Genomic DNA, 13848 nt, shown 5'->3' on the forward strand with positions numbered 1-13848 from the left:
CCCCATCTGTTTTGGCTTTCTTTTCTCTCTGGATGTGTCAGTATGTTCACATGCACCGACTCCTCCCCTGCGCTCCCATCACATCCTCCCTCCTCCCCCTCCGGCTCCCTGAGGCGGCCAATTACATGCAAGCAAGAGGCTTCAGATGCGATGAATGGAGGAAGGCGAGGGCGCCGCCTCACCGCTCTTAGAAAAACACAAGGGTGTATTCACAGCAAAACATAGACGGCGGTGCACTTCAGTGTGTGTGTGTGTGTGTGTGTGTATGAATTAATCATGAGTTCAATGATGAGAGCAGTGATAAATTTGACACAATTAAAAAAAACAGATGCAGAGAATATTTAACCTCCTGGTTTTGGTAATAAAGAAAAGAAAAAAATTTGTCCCATAAACCAGCTTCAGCAAATTAACAAACACTAAAAACATTATTAATATGAAACTAAAAAGCAATCAGACTGCCTCAGTCAAGGCAACTTACAAACAGGGACTTAAAACTTTGACACTAAAATTATTTCTAACGTCAGTCAGGGTCAGAGCGATCATCATCATGAACAGGATTTATTCAAAGAACCAAAGTCACTGAATGATACAGTGTGGGAGAAAACCCATTTTTTATTACAAAGTGTCCTGACTGTGACCTTTGATGCTGATCTTAACCTCAGTGAACTGCATGTGCCTCCAAAAAACAAACACACACAAAAAAAAATCTGACCTTCACCTTCAATCCCACACCTGACAGGGTCATGACCACAGACTGTATACAGTACATCCAGAAAGTATTCACAGCACTTCAATTTTGTTATGTTACAGTCTTATTCCAAAATGGATTAAATTAATTTTTTTCCTCAAAATTCCACACACAATACCCCATAATGACAATGTGAAAAGTTTTTTTTTATTATTATTATTTTATTTTTGCAAACTTATGAAAAATAAAAAACTAAGAAATCACAAGTACATAAGTATTCACAGGCTTTCCCATGATGCTCAAAATTGAGCTCAGGTGAATCCTGTTTTCACTGATCATCCTTGCGATGTTCTTTACAGCTTAACTAGAGTCGACCTGCGGTAAATTCAGTTGATTGGACATGATTTGGAAAGACATACACCTGTCTACATATAAGGTCCCACAGTTGACACAACAAAGCATAAAATCAAAGGAATTGTCTGTAGACCTCTGAGACAGGATTGTCTCGAGGCACAAATCTGGGGGAGGGTACAGAAACAGTTGTGCTGTTTTGAAGGTCCCAATGAGCACAGTGGCCTCCATCATCTTCATAGAACTGGCCGCCCATCTAAACTGAGCGATCAAGGGAGAAGGACCTTAGTCACGGAGGTGACCAAGAATCCAATAATCACAATGTCAGAGCTCCAGCATTCCTCTGTGCAGAGAGGAAAACCTTCCAGAAGGACAACCATCTCTGCAGCAATCCACCAATCAGGCCTGTATAGTAGAGTGGCCAGACGGAAGCCACTCCTTAGTAAAAGGCACATGGCAGCCCACCTGGAGTTTGACAAAAGGCACCTGAAGGACTCTCAGACCAGGAGAAACAAAATCTCTGGTCTGATGAGACAAAGATTGAACTCTTTGGCATCATGTTTGGAGGAAATCAGGCACCATCCCTACAGTGAAGCATGGTGGTGGCAGCATCATGCTATGGAGATGTTTTTCAGCAGCAGGAACTGGGAGACTAGTCAGGATTGAGGGAAAGATGAAAATGAGGCAGCGTTATTGTGATTTGGTGCTATATAAATTAAATAAATTTAAATACATTTTCATGTCATTATGGGGTGTTGTGAGAGTAGAATTTTGAGAGGAAAACAATGAACTGATTCCATTTTGAATAGGCTGTAACATAAAATGTGGAAAAAGTTAAGCGCTTTAAATACTTTCCAGATGCGCTGTATATCCTGGTCGTGGAACAACCGACCGGCTCTTGACTTTCACAAGGATCCTGCAGGGGTCCTGGGAGTATGCCCATCCAGTCTACATGTGTTTTGTGGACTTGCAGAAAACGTATGATCGGGTACCTTGGGAGATACTGTGGGAGGTCCTGTGGGAGTATGGAGTGAGAGGGTCCCTTCTCAGGACCATCCAATCTCTGTACTCACAAAGTGAGAGCTGTGTTCGGGTGCTCGGCAGTAAGTCGGACCCGTTTCTGGTGGGGGTTGGGGGTTGGCCTTGTCACTAATCCTGTGTTAGATATTCATGGGCAGGATATTGAGGTGTAGTCGGGGGGGAGGAGGGTTTCCAGTTTGGGAGGCTCAGGGTCGTATCACTGCTTTTTGCAGATGATGTGGTTCTGTTGGCTTCATCGGCCTGTGACCTCCAACACTCACTGGATTGGTTCACAGCCGAGTGTGAAGCGGCTGGGATGAAGATCAGCACCTCTAAATCTGATGCCATGCAGGAAACCGATGGATTGGCTACCCCAGGTAGGGAATGAGGTCTTGCCCTGTGAAGGAGTTCCAAGTACCCTGGGGTTTTGTTCACGTGAGGGGCAAATTAGATCAAACTAGATCACAGGTACAAGCGGTTGAAATGGGCTTCCTCAGGAGGGTGGCTGGTGTCTATCTTACAGATAAGGTAAGAAGTTCGGTCATCTGTGGGGAGCTCGGAGAAGAGTTGTTGCTCCTTCATGTTGAAAGGAGCCAGCTGAGGTGGTTCAGACATCTGGTAAGGATGCCTCCCTAAGGAGGTGTTCCAGGCACGTCCATCCGAGAGGAGACCCCGGGGAAGACCCAGGACTAGGTGGAGAGATTATATTTCCACACTGGCCTGCGAACGCCTCGGGATCCCCCAATCAGAGGTGGTTAATGTGGCCTGGTAAAGGGAAATACTCCAAACAGACACAAAAGCAAGTGGCTCCATTTAATTTAGAGACTATGAGAGGAGGAGTCAATGGACACAACCAATGTCACTCAAAGGAACCACACCCACAAAAAAAAAAAGTGTGTGTGTGTATATATATATATATATATATATATATATATATATATATATATATATATATATATATATATATATATATATATATATATATATATATATATATATATATATATATATATATATATATATATATATATATATATACACACACACACACGAGGTCTGTGATGAAAAAAGTGGTCCTTTTTATTTTTTTCAAAAACTAAATGGATTTGATTGATATGTTTTTACGTCAGACAAGCTTGAACCCTCGTGCGCATGCGTGAGTTTTTTCACGTGTCGGTGACGTCATTTGCCTGTGGGCAGGCCTTGAGTGAGGAGTGTTCCACCCCGCCCGTCGGAATCTCTTTGTCTGAATAGCTGCTGCGGACGGCGTGCGCTGCTTTATCAACATTTTTTCTGGACCTGTGAGGAATATCCGAGTGGACACTATTCGAGAAATTAAGCTGGTTTTCGGTGAAAAGTTTAACGGCTGATGAGAGATTATGGGGTGTTTCTGTCGGTGTAAGGACTTCCCACAGAGCGGGACGTCGCGCAGCGCTTCCAGGCGCCGTCGTCAGCCTGTTTCGACCTGAAAACATTCTAATTTAAGGTTTAATTCACCCAGGATGTCGTGAGAGAAGAGAAGATTCAGACATTCCACTGTTTAAGGACATTTTTTAATGAAAGACGTGCGCGCAAATTCGGCGAGTTGTTTCCGTGACGACTCTGCGAATCTGTGTGCGCCGTGACAGGAAAAACACCTCTGTGTTGAAAACCATTTGTAAAATTCAGGCGGCTTTTGATGGCTTTCAACAAGTGAGTAACTGAGAAATTGTTTAACAGCTTGGGCATGTTCCAACTTGTCCGTTAAGGTTTCCAACGGAGGTGTTTTTCCTGTCGCGACCCCCCCCGTGGTCGGGTCCGGCCCGACATGCGACTCTGCCCGCACGTTCTTTCATTACAAAATGTCCGTTAACAGCGGAATGTCCGAATAAACTCCTCATGCCGACTTCTTCTGAAAGTTCTCTGACGACTTCCTGGGTCAACAGAGCCTGAAATGTGGAAGTTTTCAGCTTGAAACAGGCTGACAACGGCGCCTGAGAGCGCTGCATGATGTCTCGCACCGTGGGAAGTCCTTAAAGCGACAGTATCACCTCAAAATCTCTCATCAGCCGTTAAAATTTTCACTGAAAACCAGCTTAATTTTTCGAACCATGTCCACTTCGATGTGTCTCACAGGTTTAGAAAAAATTTTGATCAAACAAAGCGCCAGTCTCTCAGCAACTTCTCAGACAAAGGAATTCTGACGAGGGGCTGGACGACTCCTCCCACAAGGAGTGCTCACAGGCGAATGACGTCACCGACAGGTGTGGAAAAACTCACGCATGCGCACGAGGGTTCAAGCATGTCTGACATAAAAACATATGAATGAAATCCATATAGGTTTTGAAAAAAATAAAAAGGACCTATACTTTATGGACAGACCTCGTATATGCAGTTGTCATGGAGGAAGAAACCATCTGCAGAGACCAAAACCATTTCTTTGTACCGGGCTGTAAACATGTTTATTTCTGCTCGAATGTCGGAAGTTTTAAAATGGGAATGTGACCCATTTTGAAGCCAATCTCAAGTGTCCAGTCAAGGAACTGCACTTCGTGGTTGGGGTGAAAATACAAACTCGAGTTTTGGTGCTTGGTCATGACCTACATACATTCTGGAAAACAAGTTCAAAGGTCACTGAGATCAGACGTTACAGCACAGATATCAACTGCTCCTCCACCACTATGAAAATACAAGAACAAGTCCGACAGACAAACCAAATCTCTTCACAAATGAAAAACCTTGTGACTTCAGTTTTCCAGAAGAGGAGTCTGTGTTGGGTTCAAATCCTAAACTGAAGCTATTAAACAGCCAACGTCTGCCTGGCTGCAAACCCTCCACATGACACGACTGTTCAAAGTCATCAAAGACAGAGCGGATCAAACTGCTGTAAGACTCTCTGGACATATTTTAAACCACTTTAAACCAAAATAATGTTTTGGGTTTTTTTAACAGTCAAAACCTGGTGTGAAACCAGTGGTAACAAATCCTTTACTTTCAGCAAATTAGGAAGGAAGTTTGATTTTAACTTTCAAAAAGGTAAAAATTTTAATGTTTTGAATTTTGTAATTTTGCAATGAGAAAAAACAAAAAACAACAAACATTTCACAAACACCAACAAGAGCTGCAGCAACTGGTGTTTGTTTTCAGTTATGTGAGATTATATAGACTAAATATGAACTGATTAATTGAAATAAGTCACAATGAAGTCTGTCTCCGTCTGGGACTCCTCACTGTCATTAACTTGTCTGCTTTATGAAGACGACAGAAGCAGATTATTTAGACCAGTGTGGGTTTGATGAAAACTAGGACGCTATTTTTAGCAGGTGAGCTTCCTCCAAAATAAAGAGAGAAAAGAAAAGGAGGATACGAAGGTAAGGAGGCGGTACGAGGAGGCGCTCACAGCCTCCTACAGGAGGAGGAGGACATGACGGGGAGGAGGAGGTGCAGGTGGTCCCGCATGATGACTCCTTCAGAGATGAAGGACGTTCAGACTGATGAACCAGCTGGTTTCGTACTAAGTGTTCATGAACGCCTCACATTGTGTGAGCAGAATCCAGATCCAGTCACGTGGAACTCCTCCTCCTCAGAGGCTCTGTGTTAATGAGAGAAAAGGTCAAAGGTCAACCAGACAGGAATGTTCACACAGAGAAACCGGCACTGGGAGCTGTTTGTTGCAGAAAACGTGCCATCCAAACAAAAGCAGTTTATTATTCCGTCTCTTTACAGTCTGTTTAATTACAGACTGTTGACTGGGACCAGAGTACGGGCGTGCACGTGGACCAAACTGGATGAGCGATGGGGAAGCATGACTGGAACGTTACACACACAGATGAATGAAATGACGCTCTCATGCCAGATGACTCGCTCCTTTTCATTGTGTGACGATGGACGAGCCATGAAGCGGTTTGTGTACTCTGAAGAGCCGTCACGCCGCGCTGCTTTGTCCCTTGTCCAGCTGGACATCTGTCTGACTGCGGCTCGCTCACTAGCTCGGCGCCAAAGGAGCCACCGAGGCCGAAGCCTTACATGTTCAACCCGAGTAACTACAAGAGCGAATCAGATAATAACCGGATCTGAGCGGAGAGGAAGCTGCAATTTAGTTTGCAGCCACTCCAGGACACAACCAGACCAAAGCTGGACACAACCAGACCAAAGCTGCACAAGCTGAAAAAAGAAACATGATCCCATTTTAAAAAATAAAATAAAACAAAGTCAGTCAGGAAAGGTTTTGGCCTTTGAGACAGCTTGCAAACCTGATGTTAAAATGATAACTGATTAACAAGATGAGTCTATTTTTACACTGTAAACTTTAATAATGTTCAAACGCTGTTCAGTACGTCAAGACGGGAATCAAGAACCACTTCCAAATTTTTCAATTCATCATAATCGTTGCAAAAACTTAATATCACAATATCACAACAAACATGAAATCATAATGCTAAACTCTCTCTGGATACAAGGAAAATGGCTCCTATAGATCTAACCCCCCCCCCCCCGCCAACACACACACACACACACACACACACACACACACACACAAGTACAGTATTTGAAGTCAAGGATAAAAAAATATTTGCAGTCAGGTGGGAGTGACAGGTCTGTTCCTAACAAATGATCTTCAGTGGAAATGAAATCTTGTAGTGTAAGCTGGAGCCAAGCAGTATCGCTCCATGATTTAATCATTGAAAAATAATGTTAAAACAAATTTTAAAACTAGAAGCACTCAGAGTGCAAACCTCTGCCAAGGCCGTGGGGTCACTGACGCCATAACATCTACACGCCGTGGAATCATTGAACCTAAAAAAGTCTAACGATGATGTTTGCTCAGTAGTAAAAAAAGTTTCATCTGCTGTGACCGGATAGCATGTATCCTTAGCACTTGGCATCACAGTTTATTGCAACTTGCACCTTTCCCAGAAGCTACTGTCATCTGAGCACTGATATTGATATTGCATGTGCTTATAGACAAAAACAAATAAGAGACAAAATTCAGTTTATTATTCAACTAAACTGCAAATATATGAATTTTTTAACATTTATGAAACACTTCTCTAAACAAGGCCATAGGGTCACTGACCCTAAAGAGATTCCCTCCTTGGCACAGTGATCTATTTCTTTTTGTCTCTTTCTCTAAAATTGTATATAATAATCATTAGATTATTAATATATAAACACAAATAAATGTAAGAAATATTACAATTTCAACTCAATCAACTTTTTTTTTATATAGCGCCAAATCACAACAAACAGTTGCCCCAAGGCGCTTTATATTGTAAGGCAAGGCCATACAATAATTATGAAAAACCCCAACGGTCAAAACGACCCCCTGTGAGCAAGCACTTGGCAACAGTGGGAAGGAAAAACTCCCTCTTAACAGGAAGAAACCTCCAGCAGAACCAGGCTCAGGGAGGGGCAGTCTTCTGCTGAGACTGGTTGGGGCTGAGGGAAAGAACCAGGAAAAAGACATGCTGTGGAGGGGGGCAGAGATCGATCACTAATGATTAAATGCGGAGTGATGCATACAGAGCAAAAAGAGAAAGAAACAGTGCATCATGGGAACCCCCCCACAGTCTACGTCTAAAGCAGCATAACCAAGGGATAGTCCAGGGTCACCCGATCCAGCCCTAACTATAAGCCTTAGCGAAAAGGAAAGTTTTAAGCCTAATCTTAAAAGTAGAGAGGGTGTCTGTCTCCCTGATCTGAATTGGGAGCTGGTTCCACAGGAGAGGAGCCTGAAAGCTGAAGGCTCTGCCTCCCATTCTACTCTTACAAACCCTAGGAACTACAAGTAAGCCTGCAGTCTGAGAGCGAAGCGCTCTATTAGGGTGATATGGTACTACGAGGTCCCTAAGATAAGATGGGACCTGATTATTCAAAACCTTATAAGTAAGAAGAAGAATTTTAAATTCTATTCTAGAATTAACAGGAAGCCAATGAAGAGAGGCCAACACGGGTGAGATATGCTCTCTCCTGCTAGTCCCCGTCAGTACTCTAGCTGCAGCATTTTGAATCAACTGAAGGCTTTTTAGGGAACTTTTAGGACAACCTGATAATAAAGAATTACAATAGTCCAGCCTAGAGGAAATAAATGCATGAATTAGTTTTTCAGCATCACTCTGAGACAAGACCTTTCTGATTTTAGAGATATTGCGTAAATGCAAAAAGGCAGTCCTACATATTTGTTTAATATGCGCTTTGAATGACATATCCTGATCAAAAATGACTCCAAGATTTCTCACAGTATTACTAGAGGTCAGGGAAATGCCATCCAGAGTAAAGATCTGGTTAGACACCATGCTTCTAAGATTTGTGGGGCCAAGTACAATAACTTCAGTTTTATCTGAGTTTAAAAGCAGGAAATTAGAGGTCATCCATGTCTTTATGTCTGTAAGACAATCCTGCAGTTTAGCTAATTGGTGTGTGTCCTCTGGCTTCATGGATAGATAAAGCTGGGTATCATCTGCGTAACAATGAAAATTTAAGCAATACCGTCTAATAATACTGCCTAAGGGAAGCATGTATAAAGTGAATAAAATTGGTCCTAGCACAGAACCTTGTGGAACTCCATAATTAACTTTAGTCTGTGAAGACGATTCCCCATTTACATGAACAAACTGTAATCTATTAGACAAATATGATTCAAACCACCGCAGCGCAGTGCCTTTAATACCTATGACATGCTCTAATCTCTGTAATAAAATTTTATGGTCAACAGTATCAAAAGCAGCACTGAGGTCCAACAGAACAAGCACAGAGATAAGTCCACTGTCCGAAGCCATAAGAAGACCATTTGTAACCTTCACTAATGCTGTTTCTGTACTATGATGAATTCTAAAACCTGACTGAACCTCTTCAAATAGACCATTCCTCTGCAGGTGATCAGTTAGCTATTTTACAACTACCCTCTCAAGAATCTTTGAGAGAAAAGGAAGGTTGGAGATTGGCCTATAATTAGCTAAAATAGCTGGGTCAAGTGATGGCTTTTTAAGTAATGGTTTAATTACTGCCACCTTAAAAGCCTGTGGTACATAGCCAACTAACAAAGATAAGTTGATCATATTTAAGATTGAAGCATTAAATAATGGTAGGACTTCCTTAAGCAGCCTGGCAGGAATGGGGTCTAATAAACATGTTGATGGTTTGGATGAAGTAACTAATGAAAATAACTCAGACAGAACAATCGGAGAGAAAGAGTCTAACCAAATACCGGCATCACTGAAAGCAGCCAAAGATAACGATACATCTTTGGGATGGTTATGAGTAATTTTTTCTCTAATAGTCAAAATTTTGTTAGCAAAGAAAGTCATGAAGTCATTACTAGTTAAAGTTAATGGAATACTCAGCTCAATAGAGCTCTGACTCTTTGTCAGCCTGGCTACAGTGCTGAAAAGAACCTGAGGTTGTTCTTATTTTCTTCAATTAGTGATGAGTAGAAAGATGTCCTAGCTTTACGGAGGGCTTTTTTATAGAGCAACAAACTCTTTTTCCAGGCTAAGTGAAGATCTTCTAAATTAGTGAGACGCCATTTCCTCTCCAACTTACGGGTTATCTGCTTTAAGCTACGAGTTTGTGAGTTATACCACGGAGTCAGACACTTCTGATTTAAAGCTCTCTTTTTCAGAGGAGCTACAGCATCCAAAGTTGTCTTCAATGAGGATGTAAAACTATTGACGAGATACTCTAACTCTCTTACAGAGTTTAGGTAGCTACTCTGCTCTGTGTTGGTATATGACAATAGAGAACATAAAGAAGGAATCATATCCTTAAACCTAGTTACAGCGCTTTCTGAAAGACTTCTAGTGTAATGAAACTTATTCCCCACTGCAGGGTAGTCCATCAGGGTAAATGTAAATGTTATTAAAAAATGATCAGACAGAAGGGAGTTTTCAGGGAATACTGTTAAGTCTTCTATTTCCATACCATAAGTCAAAACAAGATCTAAGATATGATTAAAGTGGTGGGTGGACTCATTTACTTTTTGAACAAAGCCAATAGAGTCAATCAATCAATCAATCAATTTTTTTATATAGCGCCAAATCACAACAAACAGTTGCCCCAAGGCGCTTTATATTGTAAGGCAAGGCCATACAATAATTATGTAAAACCCCAACGGTCAAAACGACCCCCTGTGAGCAAGCACTTGGCTACAGTGGGAAGGAAAAACTCCCTTTTAACAGGAAGAAACCTCCAGCAGAACCAGGCTCAGGGAGGGGCAGTCTTCTGCTGGGACTGGTTGGGGCTGAGGGAGAGAACCAGGAAAAAGACATGCTGTGGAGGGGAGCAGAGATCGATCACTAATGATTAAATGCAGAGTGGTGCATACAGAGCAAAAAGAGAAAGAAACAGTGCATCATGGGAACCCCCCAGCAGTCTACGTCTATAGCAGCATAACTAAGGGATGGTTCAGGGTCACCTGATCCAGCCCTAACTATAAGCTTTAGCAAAAAGGAAAGTTTTAAGCCTAATCTTAAAAGTAGAGAGGGTGTCTGTCTCCCTGATCTGAATTGGGAGCTGGTTCCACAGGAGAGGAGCCTGAAAGCTGAAGGCTCTGCCTCCCATTCTACTCTTACAAACCCTAGGAACTACAAGTAAGCCTGCAGTCTGAGAGCGAAGCGCTCTATTGGGGTGATATGGTACTACGAGGTCCCTAAGATAAGATGGGACCTGATTATTCAAAACCTTATAAGTAAGAAGAAGAATTTTAAATTCTATTCTAGAATTAACAGGAAGCCAATGAAGAGAGGCCAATATGGGTGAGATATGCTCTCTCCTTCTAGTCCCCGTCAGTACTCTAGCTGCAGCATTTTGAATTAACTGAAGGCTTTTTAGGGAACTTTTAGGACAACCTGATAATAATGAATTACAATAGTCCAGCCTAGAGGAAATAAATGCATGAATTAGTTTTTCAGCATCACTCTGAGACAAGACCTTTCTGATTTTAGAGATATTGCGTAAATGCAAAAAGGCAGTCCTACATATTTGTTTAATATGCGCTTTGAATGACATATCCTGATCAAAAATGACTCCAAGATTTCTCACAGTATTACTAGAGGTCAGGGTAATGCCATCCAGAGTAAGGATCTGGTTAGACACCATGTTTCTAAGATTTGTGGGGCCAAGTACAATAACTTCAGTTTTATCTGAGTTTAAAAGCAGGAAATTAGAGGTCATCCATGTCTTTATGTCTGTAAGACAATCCTGCAGTTTAGCTAATTGGTGTGTGTCCTCTGGCTTCATGGATAGATAAAGCTGGGTATCATCTGCGTAACAATGAAAATTTAAGCAATACCGTCTAATAATACTGCCTAAGGGAGGCATGTATAAAGTGAATAAAATTGGTCCTAGCACAGAACCTTGTGGAACTCCATAATTAACTTTAGTCTGTGAAGAAGATTCCCCATTTACATGAACAAATTGTAATCTATTAGACAAATAGTCTAATAGACTATAATTAGAGTCTAATAATAGATTAAATGCAGTGTTGAGGCTGTCATTCTCAGCATCTGTGTGGATGTTAAAATCGCCCACTATAAGTATCTTATCTGAGCTAAGCACTAAGTCAGACAGAAGGTCTGAAAATTCACAGAGAAACTCACAGTAACAACCAGGTGGACGATAGATAATAACAAATAAAACTGGTTTTTGGGACTTCCAATTTGGATGGAAAAGACTAAGAGACAAGCTTTCAAATGAATTAAAGCTCTGTCTAGGTTTTTGATTAATTAATAAGCTGGAATGGAAGATTGCTGCTAATCCTCCGCCCCGGCCGGTACTACGAGCATTCTGACAGTTAGTGTGACTCGGGGGTGTTGACTCATTTAAACTAACATATTCATCCTGCTGTAACCAGGTTTCTGTTAGGCAGAATAAATCAATACGTTGATCAATTATTATATCATTTACCAACAGGGACTTAGAAGAGAGAGACCCAATGTTTAATAGACCACATTTAACTGTTTTAGTCTGTGGTGCAGTTGAAGGTGCTATATTATTTTTTCTTTTTTAATTTTTTTGCTTAAATAGATTTTTGCTGGTTATTGGTGGTCTGGAAGCAGGCACCGTCTCTACGGGGATGGGGTAATGAGGGGATGGCAGGGGGAGAGAAGCTGCAGAGAGGTGTATAAGACCACAGCTCTGCCTCCTGGTCCCAACGCTAGACAGTCACAGTTTGGAGGATCCCAAAAAATTGGCCAGATTTCTAGAAATGAGAGCTGCTCCCTCTAAAGTGGGATGGATGCCGTCTCTCCTAACAAGACCAGGTTTTCCCCAGAAGCTTTGCCAATTATCAATGAAGCCCACCTCATTTTTTGGACACCACTCAGACAGCCAGCAATTCAAGGAGAACATGCGGCTAAACATGTCACTCCCGGTCTGATTGGGGAGGGGCCCAGAGAAAACAACAGAGTCCGACATTGTTTTTGCAAAGTTACACACCGATTCAATGTTAATTTTAGTGACCTCCGATTGGCGTAACCGAGTGTCATTACTGCCGACGTGAATTACAATCTTACCAAATTTACGCTTAGCCTTAGCCAGCAATTTCAAATGTCCTTCGATGTCGCCTGCTCTGGCCCCCGGAAGACAATTGACAATGGTTGCTGGTGTCGCTAACTTCACATTTCTCAAAACAGAGTCGCCAATAACCAGAGTTTGATCCTCGGCGAGTGTATCGTCGAGTGGGGAAAAACGGTTAGAGATGTGAACGGGTTGACGGTGTACACGGGGCTTCTGTTTAGGGCTACGCTTCCTCCTCACAGTCACCCAGTCAGCCTGCCTTCCCGACTGCACGGGGTCTGCCAGGGGGGAACTAACCAACACATATACCAACACAGAGCAGAGTAGCTACCTAAACTCTGTAAGGGAGTTAGAGTATCTTGTCAATAGTTTTACATCCTCATTGAAGACAACTTTGGATGCTGTAGCTCCTCTGAAAAAGAGAGCTTTAAATCAGAAGTGTCTGACTCCGTGGTATAACTCACAAACTCGTAGCTTAAAGCAGATAACCCGTAAGTTGGAGAGGAAATGGCGTCTCACTAATTTAGAAGATCTTCACTTAGCCTGGAAAAAGAGTTTGTTGCTCTATAAGAAAGCCCTTCGTGAAGCTAGGACATCTTTCTACTCATCACTAATTGAAGAAAATAAGAACAACCCCAGGTTTCTTTTCAGCACTGTAGCCAGGCTGACAAAGAGTCAGAGCTCTATTGAGCTGAGTATTCCATTAACTTTAACTAGTAATGACTTCATGACTTTCTTTGCTAACAAAATTTTGACTATTAGAGAAAAAATTACTCATAACCATCCCAAAGATGTATCGTTATCTTTGGCTGCTTTCAGTGATGCCGGTATTTGGTTAGACTCTTTCTCTCCGATTGTTCTGTCTGAGTTATTTTCATTAGTTACTTCATCCAAACCATCAACATGCTTATTAGACCCCATTCCTGCCAGGCTGCTCAAGGAAGTCCTACCATTATTTAATGCTTCAATCTTAAATATGATCAATCTATCTTTGTTAGTTGGTTATGTACCACAGGCCTTTAAGGTGGCAGTAATTAAACCATTACTTAAAAAGCCATCACTTGACCCAGCTATCTTAGCTAATTATAGGCCAATCTCCAACCTTCCTTTTCTCTCAAAGATTCTTGAGAGGGTAGTTGTAAAACAGCTAACTGATCACCTGCAGAGGAATGGTCTATTTGAAGAGTTTCAGTCAGGTTTTAGAATTCATCATAGTACAGAAACAGCATTAGTGAAGGTTACAAATGATCTTCTTATGGCTTCGGACAGTGGACTTATCTCTGTGCTTGTTCTGT

At 41.8% G+C, this 13848-nt stretch overlaps 1 protein-coding gene across 3 annotated transcripts in view; it reads right to left on the reverse strand.

Moving 5' to 3' along the window:
- The window catches only part of mast2 (microtubule associated serine/threonine kinase 2), a 240637-nt gene that overhangs the window by 131236 nt on the left and 95553 nt on the right, over window positions 1-13848 (reverse strand). The gene's annotated exons all lie outside the window — the stretch shown is intronic.

Source organism: Thalassophryne amazonica, chromosome 10, assembly GCF_902500255.1.
Source record: "Thalassophryne amazonica chromosome 10, fThaAma1.1, whole genome shotgun sequence".
In the NCBI taxonomy this organism is placed as follows: Eukaryota; Metazoa; Chordata; class Actinopteri; order Batrachoidiformes; family Batrachoididae; genus Thalassophryne; species Thalassophryne amazonica.